The sequence below is a fragment of the Gavialis gangeticus genome, unplaced genomic scaffold (genome assembly GCF_001723915.1).
Source record: "Gavialis gangeticus isolate Ggan-Ray unplaced genomic scaffold, GavGan_comp1, whole genome shotgun sequence".
In the NCBI taxonomy this organism is placed as follows: domain Eukaryota; kingdom Metazoa; phylum Chordata; order Crocodylia; family Gavialidae; genus Gavialis; species Gavialis gangeticus.
This window is the reverse complement of record NW_017729024.1, coordinates 49,353,673-49,365,177: the sequence shown is the minus strand read 5'-3', so window position 1 is coordinate 49,365,177 and position 11,505 is coordinate 49,353,673. Positions and strand designations below refer to the sequence as shown.

Sequence of the window (11,505 nt, the reverse complement as noted above, 5' to 3'; positions counted from 1 at the left end):
CTCCCCCATACTTGTCCAGGAGTGCATGCAGTAGCAGAAGCCACCTTCCCTCTATACCCGCACTCCCCCAAACAAGTTGCTCACAGCTGTATCCCACGCCCCACCCTGGCTGGGCAGCGCCTATTGGCGCCCCTTCGCTTAGGCACCCGGGACAGTCACCCCACTCACCTGCATCTTGCTATGGCATTGTGAAGGAGTTTGGATTATCTGTTGTAAAGCAGTGGTTCCCAACCTTTTAAACTCAAGACAACCCTTGTTTGGCTCAAAGCACCCCTCCAAAAATGCCAGCTCTTCCTTGTTTGACTCCAAAAAAAACCTAAATCAATTCTTATGTTACAAAGAACTCACGAAGACCACAAAACATAAGAACATTTTTAACACCATAAATTTTCTATTTGAAATCTCAGCGTTTATCATTTGAATCATATGGACACACGCAACAGTGCTAACAGTCTGTGGCACCCTCTGGTACCCTTGGAGGGATTTCAAGGCACCCCGGAGTACTATGGCACCCTGGTTCAGGCTCACTGTTCTAAAGCACTTAGCCACATTTTGTAACATTAGGATTGTATACAAAGCATATTCACTATGTGTGGCCACGTACAAAATTACAGGAGAACTGGCTCCTGCTCCCTAAGGGACTGAAGATCACAAAATTAGAGCAGCAGTCAATAGGCATATCTCCATGGAAGGCAATAGATGTACAGCAATACAAATGATACAAATGAGCTGGGGATGTAGCCCATGGTTTCTTCTTTCATTTTTTCTTTTCATTCCCCATGCTTATCTTGTGGTGATCCTTTGACCTTAGCTGACTTCCTGCCCTTAGGATTCGATGATTTCCTGAGGTCCTTTCCAGCCCTAATGTCTATGAAATCTATGAAATTCTCTACATTTCAGATCCTCCTTCTGATCTGCCTGTTGGCAGGTCATGATATTACAATAATAGACACCTGTTGAGGATCCAGCCCTAAATCTCAAGCTTATGTCCATATTCACTTTGAACAGGTTCTGCCATAGGTCTTATAATCATTTGTAATATGTCCTGGAAGGACAAAGAAAGATATTGAACTGAGCTGTAAGAAGAACCTTTTGAGATTAGTTTTGTCATTTGGAATTAAACATATACGTTTGCAATTATCTATCTATCTATCTATCTATCATTAAAAATATATATTTGCCCATAGAAGGGGTGGGTGGGGGGAAGGGCAGATAAAACTGATTGGCTGGGCAAGTTGCTGTTGAGTAGCCAATCACTGGGGCTGGACACTGACACCTCCCCAAGCAGGCGGAAAGGAGGGAGAGAAATAAGGAGGTAAAACATTGATAAGAACTTTATAAAAAGGTTGGGAGCTGAAAGATTAAACCTCTTTGGCTGCAACTGCCTCAGGAGTTTGTAGCAAAGAACTACATTGTCTTCAAACAGTGAGTAGCTATAATCCAGTGGCTATAATTCCTGATCTGGGAAGAGTAGACAGGAGTGTGTGTGTGTGTGTGTGTGCGTGCGTGCGTGCGTGCGTGTGCTCGCTCGGGGTTTTGGAGGGCAAGAGGCATCTTTACAGCATAAAAGCATTGGTTTTGTTGTTTAAGGATCAGTTTTTAAGACTATGTTGTCACCCTCTGAAGCTAGCTATAAGCACTTGCATTTTTTCTGAGCCATTTTTTTTTGAATGATATTACTCTTTCATCTGCTTCAGTAAATGCAAACAATCTCCTCTGGGGAAATGCTAACAACACTTAAGTTTCTGGCTCCATTTAGTAACTCAGAGCAGCTGGAGGAAGTGAATGTAAACACACAGTCTTCATCCTTAGTCTGTGAGACTGGTTCAATAGTCTGTGGCCACGTCGCTTTCTGCTGTTTTGTTTTTTAGTTAGATCAGTGGTTTTCAAGTGGTGCCCTTTTAGGCTCGTGGCACCCCTCATTCAGCTTGAGTCACCCCTTTTTTCGCTGAAAGCACCCCTTGGAAAATGCCAGATTTTACCTTTTTCTTTTTTTTTTTTGATTACAGAAAAATACTAAAACAATTCTTTTCTTGCAGCAAACTCAGAAAGACCACAAGAGGTCAGAATATTTTTAACACTATGAATTTCTATTTGAAGTCCCTGGATTTATCTTGTGAATCATGCTTGCATACCTCGCAGTGCTAAGATTGCATGGCACACTGTGTCACTTTTGGAAGGATCTCAAGGCACCTCAGGATGCTGTAGCACCCTGGTTGAGCATCAGAGGGTGGTTCTACACGTTGCCAGATGGCAGTGCTGCTACAGTGCCATGTTTTAGTATTTGCTTTCAATGGCGCACATGTAAATTTTGCTGCTATATCAATGTAGTGGCGCACTATGCCTGGGGAGTGCACTGCAATATCACCATAGGGCAACATGTAGACAAGCCCAGAACGAGATGTTTCTGGGAACATGGGGCAATGGCAATATTTGGTTCATCCTCCTTTTGTTCCTTGCATGCACAGCATTTTAGCTGACAAAAATACTGAATCTTGCATTTGTTGCTTAATTTTGTCTGAGCTATTATAAAATAGAGCTGGTTTGGCTGGGCTTTGGAAGAGGATAAACTTGAAAGGAAAAGACTGGAAGAAAAGGAGGTACAAACAGGAGCTGTTAGCAATAATATTCCTTTGTCTGATATTCCTCAGCACCTGCAGATGAGCGTTCTGCACCAACCTGGTTCTCAGGTTGGGGGAACAGTTCTCCCACTGGGACCCAGCCCCTTTTCCAATCCCCAGAACACTTTGAAAACTAAGGATGAGAGAACTATCATCTTTGGGAAATTGCTTAAAGCTACAGAACACAAACTATGCTCATTGGCAGCCACTGATACCTTTCAGCATGCCCATTGATGCACTCTCAACTGCCAAAGCACACCCAGAGCATCCCTGTTGTCATCCCAAAGACATGAGCTCTGCAACCAACCTGCCAGGATTCTCCATCCGCTCCAGTGAGAAGTGCCAAGGCCCAAGTAAAGTGAAGCTCTTACACTAGCACTACTCCCACCCACTAGAAAAGGTCATTGTCCCCTCATGCCCCCCGCCACCTCCGAGAGACAGGCACCTTCCTCAGCACCTGCATACAACTGTTTTGCACCAACCTGGGCACATCTACATGAGATGCTACATTGCCATAGTGACGAGCTATGGCATAGTGTCAGCGGGCACAAATTGTGACACTGATGCTACTGTGCAGTAGGATTGGAAATGACTCATGCTGCCGGGACTGCACAGTGACAGCAGCTAAGGGAAGCACTAAATTACTGTGCAGTAACAACTGTGCAGTCAGGGACACATGTAGGCACACCCCCTGACTCTTAGGTTGGGGGACCAGTTCCCCCACTGTGACCCAGTCCCCAGAACAACCCTATTTTCTTGTAGGTAGGAACATTGCTACCACAGCACTGACAAGCATGTTATGGAGGAGGATGTAGTAGTGTTCATTCCCCTGGCACCTGTAACGGTGCTGCCCAGCATAGGACAGCAATGGGGGTCCAGGCCTCACACCCTCTGCCCCACTTTAGAGAGGTTAGCCCAGCTAGACCTGGTTCCAGGTCCTCTGGCAAAAGACAAAGGAAAAGCTCCTTGTTCTCCCTCCCACACAGGACACACAGGTATTTAGCAGCACATTATGAAAATTCAACCTCAGAAGTTGCCCTTAGAAATGCCATGGTGCACACAGGCTCATGGCGTGCATGTATGTAGGAGACCCAACAATATTTGCCTTGTTAATCAAAGGCACCTGCTTCTTTTCCTTAGCCAGCCACAGTCTGAGCACATAGTCCCTGTCTCCCTTATCCCCTGTCCCCCTCATGTTTTTCAAACTGGAGGCATTTTGCTAGATGCCAGCCCTCACTCTTCAGATATTCCTGAAATGGAAACTTTCCCCCTTCCCTTCCCTACTTGCTGTCAAGAGGCATGCAGGGGGAGGTGGAGGGCAGCCACCCACTAATTCAGCTTTACCAGTTTTGGTCTCATGCATATGAAGCAGAGACGGGTTTACCTTACCCAAGGCTAAAGCCTTGGCCTGCCCGAAAAAGCTGCTTTGCACTACAAAGGCTTTATTATCTCTGGCAGTTATTTTATTTTCACATACATTCAACTTTCACTATATGGGCTGTGAACTGTCCAATTCCCATCTCTGTACCAACCTCATTTGAGATGTTAAAATAAATGCTCTGGCTTTCTCACCCACAGCACCAGAAAGGTCTGATTGCAGCACAGGGGAAGGAAAAGGGGCCCCATGTAGCTTTAAGCTCGGTACCTCCTCCTATAGCATAGTCATGAATGATGATTTTTTTGCCATGTACACAGACAGTATCTCCTTGTTTCCCCAGCAGCTGCCTCTCTGTTCCTCACCACTCTCCTTGGTGTGTGTGGGAAGTAGGCTGTGAGTTACTTTTTCTCTACCTCAGTCTCTTTTCTTTCACACACTTCCAGTTGTACAGCACTCGGCCTTGTGTTCTACACAAATACTTATCCTATGGGTGTGTTTTACTTCTTTCCTTTGACCCATTTTCCCTTTCTTATGTACCCTGCAGGAACAGGATGTTCTCCAGTTTTATTTGGAAGGGACACTTTTCCTTAAGTCAAGCGAATAGCATAAAAAGTATTTTTTAGATCAGTTTTCATCTCCCAAGTGCAGGTGACTGACGGGTGTATTAAGTACAATATACTGTGCATGATTCATTGAGGTTGTATCTAGGTGACAGGACTCCAAGGAGACTCCGACTTTTTAGCTCAGCCTTTAGAGATGCACAAACAGATCCCATTCCACCTATTAGACATAAGAGACTTAGGTGCCTACATGTAATCCTATTTCACCCTGTAAGAGTCACTGAAGAACTGTTCATCAAAAGATGGCTGAGTCCTCTTCCTCACAGCTTTGTTGTGACTTAAACATAAGACTAAGATAACAGCATTTTACTAAATTCAGGGACTCAAGCCAGGTGGAATAGGATTACACTTAGGCACCTAACAAGAGGAATAGGATCTAGCCCACTGCCTTTTAGCTGGCAGGGAGGTGGGGAATCTCTGGCACTGGCCAAAATGGCGGATAGGATTCACATACTACACACAAAAAGTGGACTCCTTTTATTCTTTTCAGTGTATAAAATACTAAATTGATTTATCCCAGTGCCCCCAGTAGAAAGGAGGCTTTTTTACTCCTATTTGTATGGATTATTTTAGCATTGCAATAAGGAAACCAGCTAAAGTGTGTTTTTTAATGGAGCCCAATGATTAAATGAGGCCTGTATATAAAAACGGTATGTGTACTCTGTGGTATGTAAACAGAATATGTCACAAAATTACTTAAGTACTATATGGGCTTGAGCCTGATCATATACAAGTGTAAATTAGGGGTAAAGGTAGTCAAGTTACTGGAGTTACTCCAGTGCTCTGAGATCAGAAACAGGCCCTCTTGATCAGTTTGTTCCAACCCATATTTTAAAAGGGACTTAAACCCCAAATCTATTTCTACAATGTGACTTTGGCTTATTCATGTCACTCGCCTCCAGTTTTAAGCACTGTCTTGTGTATGCACAGCAGAAAAACATATGCACACAAACCCTACAGGCTGGGAACCAACTGGCTAAGCAGCAGCTCTGCAGAAAAGGACCTGGGAGTTACAGTGGACAATAAGTTGAATATAAGTCAGCAGTGTGCCCTTGTTGCCAAGAAGGCTAACAAGATACTTGGTTGCATTAGTAGCATTTGCCAGCAGATCGAGGGAAGTAATTATTCCCCTCTGTTCTGCACTGGTGAGGCCACATCTGCAGTACTGTGTCCAGTTTTGGGCCCCCCACTACAGAAAGGATGTGGACAACTTGGAGAGAGTTCAGCAGAGGGCAACAAAAATGGTTAGGGGGGCTGGGACACATGGCTTCTAAGGAACTGGGGTTATTTAGTCTGCAGAAAAGAAGACTGGGGGAGGATTTGATACCAGCCTTTTAACTCCCTGGAGGTGGGGTTCAAAAGAGGATGGAGCTAGACTGCTCTCAGTGGTGGCAGATGACAGAAGAAGGAGCGATGATCTCAAGTTGCAGCAAGGGAAATTTAGGTTAGATATTAGGAAAAACTCTCACTAGGAGGGTGGTGAAGCACTGGAACAGGTTACCTAGAGAGATGATGAAATCTCCATTGTTGGAAATTTTTGAGGCCCAGCTCGACAAGCCTTTGTCTAGGGTGGTCCTGCTTTGAGCAGGGGGTTGGATTAGAAGACCTGCTGGGGTCCCTTCCAACCTTCATTTTCTATGAAAACCTGTGCCTGTGAATGGTGACTTGCATAAATATATATGCAGGAGCCAGCACTGAAGAACCACGCTCCCAAGGAAAGGAGCAGATAAAGCTGCGTGTCCTTGGCAAGGGACCAGTTTTTGAACATTGAATCCTACTTTTTGATATAAAAACAGCAAGGGAAAAGACTGTCATGAAAACTCCTACTCTTATGGGATTCCTTCCCTTCTGCTGTCTAGAACCCAGATGTTTGAGTGTGACTAGCTGTTTTAGTTTACCTGGGAGATAAAATAATCTCTGAAGCCTGATACAGACTGCTTGGAAGGTTAGAAGTAGCCAAGCACTTTAGGTACTTGGCGAGGGGAAGAAGCAAAGAGAAGACTGTCTGAAATGCAGTCTGACAGCAATGTTGAAATCTTTCCCCCCGTGCCTTCTCCTATTCCCCATGCTTTTGCACTTTGGTACACACACTGTTGAAATATTAACAGAATGTGATGTTTGTGCTGACGTCTGTGAAGATATTTCCCTGTCATGCTCCACTGTGCTCACCAGAGAAAAGCTGAAATTGCAGCACTGCAATATTGACTTTTTGTATCCGTGTTTCTCTGGGTCCCACTGCTTGTCTGCCAGTGCCTCGGCTATACAAACAACCCAGTTTGCTTAAAGTAGAGCCTGAAAACCATTGTGTTCATCCACAGCTCTGCTATTAATATTGGGGTATTGCTTTGTATTTTTCCTTCCCTTGTGTTCCCAGTGTTTGAAGTTTAATTACACTTTGTGAACAATTATGACAAACAAAAACAATGACCGTGAGCCAAGCTGTCAGCCAGTGAAGATCAGCATCACTCCACTGAAGTCACTTGAACTAGGACAGTTAATACCAGTTGAGGATTTGCTGCCTTGCTTGAAACCACTGGCCCTTTCACTGCTTACCTGAGTAGAGATAACATGAAAATTATTAACATAGCTTCTTGCAATAGTTTTATACTTATTATTTGCATTAGGGTAGCGTGCAGAGACCCCAGCTGAGATCATGGCCCTTTCTGCTCCGTACTGCACAAGTGCCTAGTGGAAGACATTTCTTGCTCTGAAGAGGGCATAGTCTAAACAAACAATACAGACAAATGGTGTGATGGGAAGAAGAGGCCCAGCAAATGAAGTGACTGGCCTAAGATCAGGGCCATAACTCAGGCCTCCAAAGTCCTAGTCAGTGGCCTAACTGGCGCCTCTTCAACAGGTCTCTAACATTTCTGTTAATAAACTGATTGAAGACTATTCTTCATGAGGCAACCACAGCCAAGCAGCAGTGTAACTAAAGCAGAATGAGCAGGGCAGCCATCCCTGGTGCCAGTTCATGGGGTGGAGGGGGAAAAAGCAGCTGCCATTGCACAATTGTGCCAATGGCATGGGGGAGCCGGAAGTCACTGCTGCCTCCATGCATTACAACTGCTCTGGGCACTTAGCTGACTTGGTATGCCCTGTTAGCTGAGTAACTGCCACTTAGGGGCCAGGTCTGCCACCCGTACTCTGACAAAGCAGTGCCTTACTGCAAACTAAATGCACTGGATATGCAATACATTTACAACAACACAACCTCCCATGGACACAACGCATATAGCCCTGAACTGGTGTGACTTATTAGAATCTAGCACCTGATCATGTGTCTGCTCCAGATCATGGTTTAATCTATATAGGGGTATAAAACTGGTGTAAATTGTGCCAGTTTAACAACTCATACATGTTGGCCCATGCGAATACACTTGCCAATGTACATAATGTTGTACCATAGAACAGCTATCAGATTGCTGGTGTTCTTCTCCGGCATTTTGTCCTGTGTCTTACGGTTTACCAAAGGGATGTCCCAGTGCCCTATACCCCCTGCTAATGCAGAAAATGGAGTGCTATATAAACACAAACTTGCTTTCATGCCAGTATCTCTTATTGATAAAGAATGGGAATAAACGACCAGAACATGGGGCATGGAGTCAAAATGGTCTCTATGCAAAAAGTTATCCAAGAAGTCATTGGTGGGGATTCACTTTACTTAGAGCTTCACAGACCCTCTGTCTCATTCTCATAGGGAAGAAGCAACTACCCAGGAAGGTATAATGATATTCATTTAAGAAAACCATAATAGATGAAATACCTCATTAAGTGCGCTTGTCCACATTAGACCTCTCCTGTTACCATGTTACACTTTTCCTGTGTCCATGTGACAAAAATTGCCATTGAGCTAGCTAAATAGCATCTGTGTATCCACATTTCAGCTGATCTTATCGTTTTAGACTTTTTTTTTATCGTGGTAATTTAAAACACCTCTGACATGTTTTATTTTTAGCTCCTGAATTTCTTCCATGAGGGTTTTTTTACCGTTTTAAATTTTCAATGTGGACCTGATTTACTTCCAAAAATGTGATTTTCCCTGCTTTGCAACTATTACACCACCACGTGCCACTTGGGTTTACTCGGTAATCCATGGAAATCCATTGAATCTCTATTGTAATACTTCAGCAAGACTCCAGGGGCTAATCTTGCAATTTTTTACTGGTGATTTAGTTCAAGGTTCAGATTAATAGAAAATACAACTTTTTTGGATTCCAAAAAAAAATGTTCCCTGTGTTCGCATATACTTCGTGGCAAAGATCAAATTGTTATGGGTCAGGCAGTTCAAGACTCAGGGCAATTAAAATTACTTTTTGTTGCACTGGGTTTTTGGTTTGGCAGGGCTGGGAGGGTAGGGGTAACCCAGGTGGTAAATGTAACCCAGGTGGTACTCAGATGAAGTACCTCCTCTCCAACTGAAGGGATTTAGCTGGTGTTTGTGCACTATGGGTGGGGTAGCCACTTATGGAGAAGCAGCTCTCCTCCTATCCCCTATAAAACTGAGACCCATTGGAACTTAACCAAATATAGGTTTAATAGGGAAAGAACAGGGTGGAATATAACACATATGCGGGGGGAGGGGGGGCATGGGACCATGGGAGATAATGGTACCCCCCCGCCTCTGGGCACCTGGGAGATGGGGGGAACCAAGGGAGCAGAGGGGAGTCAAAGGGATTTTAGGTGAACATATACATATAACAAAGACCAATCAGCAACAGACTTGAGGCACAGGGTTCCCAAAATATGAGGCACAGGTCCCACAAAATTTGAGGCATAGGCACCCTAGTGGAGTAGGGTAAGAGAGGTGAGGGGAACCCACTCCCCAGTGGGTATTCCTTTTTGCAAGTAACTCAAACCTCTGGTGCCCTGGTCAGGAATTGACTCCAGGTCTCCCATGTAGCAAGCAAAAGCTGTACCACTGAGTTATCAATGCTTGGGCTGCCAGCTCCGGCTCTAGGCTCTAGTGCCTCTGGGATCCTCCATGTGCCATCTGCACACCAAGCTGCCTGGCTTCATGCCAGAGGGGAGTTAGAAAGAGCCCAAGCTGCTGCCTGCAGCTCAGGGCTTTGATCCCTCCGGGACCCACTCCATGCCGCTCCTGGCTAGGGGGCTATGGATCAGGAATGAAGGGCCCTGGCAGTGTATGGTGAGGGCTGCGCTAAACTGTTATATGTGGCCATTGCACCCAGCTCTGGGGTGTCTCTCAGCCTTCCCCATACACTGTCATATGCAACTGTTACACCCCAGAGCTGGGCGCATATCTGCCATTCCCATGCACTGTTATATGTGGCTATTATATCCCAGAGCTAGGGCTACCCCATGCCATGCCTCTGTGGCATTGGGGGACTCTCTTGGACACCCCTGACCACATGGGCTGTACCAGGAAAAATTTCCAGCTGTAATCCCAGCCCAAAAAACAGCCCAGGTCCAGGAAAACCAGAAAACTAGAAAAACCAAAGAGGCATGACATGGGGTGGCCCAAGAAAGATTTCCACCTCTAATCCCAGCCCAAAAGAAATTCCTTATTTGAGCCCGTATACTTAGTACAGTGGGCATGGGGTGACATATAGTACCATGTCAGTTGGCAGCCTGGCATGCACAAACCGGTGCTTTGGGCTGGGCAAGACACTGGCCAGAGATGTCCAGGAGAGTCCTCCGGTGCCAAAGAGGCATGGTGTCAGATGGCCCAGAAAGGATTTCAGTCTGTAATATCAGCCCAAAAGCCAGTTCCTTATTCGAGTAAAATAAAATAAAATTGCTCAATCAAAAAGAGCGTGGTCACTGACTTGTCATGCTTTGGGGTTCCTCTCACTCCCAACCTGCAGCCCCTGCCCCCCAGCCCTGCCAGTGCCCTCATCCAGGGCTCCAGCCAAAAAGCAGCTCCATTGGAGCACTGTTAATGCAGACAAAGCAAGTCAAGGGGGGTCTGGGTTTTTGGTTGTAGCTGTGTTGGTCTAAGGACATAGGCAGGCAAGGTTCTTTGAGTAGATGTGACTTCATAGATTTCTCAGACATGAGGGCTGGAAGGGACCTTGGAAGATCATCGAGTCCAGCCCCCTGCCCAAGGAGCAAGAAGACAGCTGGGGTCATAGGATCCCAGCAAGATAAGCACCCAAGCATCTCCCTAGTCCAGGTGTTATTTGTTATTAGACCAACTGAGTAGTTAGAAAAAAGTTCTTGGCAAGCTTTTGGGCGCAGTCACCCTTTCCAGGCATGGGGAGTCTGCTGTTCTGAGAGTCAAAGGAATGAGAGAAGCTAAAAGTGTGGCAGGATTTCAGTGAAAATGTAAATAGGGTCGGCACTCCAGGATTTGGCCAGAGTAACTCCACTTGTTTTACAGGTTCTGTTGAGGAATCTTAAGGTAACGGTCTGAGGGGGGATGGGAAGTGGTCTTCTCCAGTCCTACAGGAGGCACAATATCCAACAATCACACAGAAAACATGATCATGCTTTACAGCCAAGCCACTACCCCCAGCCCTGCCAGTGCCCCTCATGTCTGCTGGGGTGGCCCTAGCTCTGGGGTGTAACGGCCACATATAACAGTGCATGGGGAGGTCAGAGATGTGCCTAGCTCTGGGGTGTAACAGCTCCATATGGGGAGGGCTGAGATACACCCCAGGGCTGGGTGCAATGGCCACATATAACAGTTTAGCACGGCCTGCACCATACACTTTTATATGTGGCCAGTACAACCCAGAGCTGGGTGCATCACAGGACCCAAGCCTCTCCAAGAGCGTGTGACTTTCCTCTCCCTGCAGTAGCCTGGGTGTTGTGGCACGAATGCGTGGGGGGCTGGTGGTTGGTGCGGGCAGCACCCCCTGCCCCACCCAGCCCTGCCTGCATCCTTCACTCTAAACCTGAAGCCCCCCCCCGCCCTCCAGCC

General features: G+C 45.9%; 1 protein-coding gene across 1 annotated transcript in view; it reads left to right on the top strand.

Annotated features, from left to right (window-relative positions):
• The first annotated feature begins 1,341 nt into the window (after positions 1–1,341).
• The window catches only part of ALDOB (aldolase, fructose-bisphosphate B), a 24,169-nt gene continuing 14,005 nt past the window's right edge, over positions 1,342–11,505 (top strand). Inside the window, exon 1 of the mRNA XM_019517074.1 lies at positions 1,342–1,425. The gene's annotated coding sequence lies outside the window, so the exon portion shown is untranslated. The remainder of the gene's footprint in view (positions 1,426–11,505) is intronic.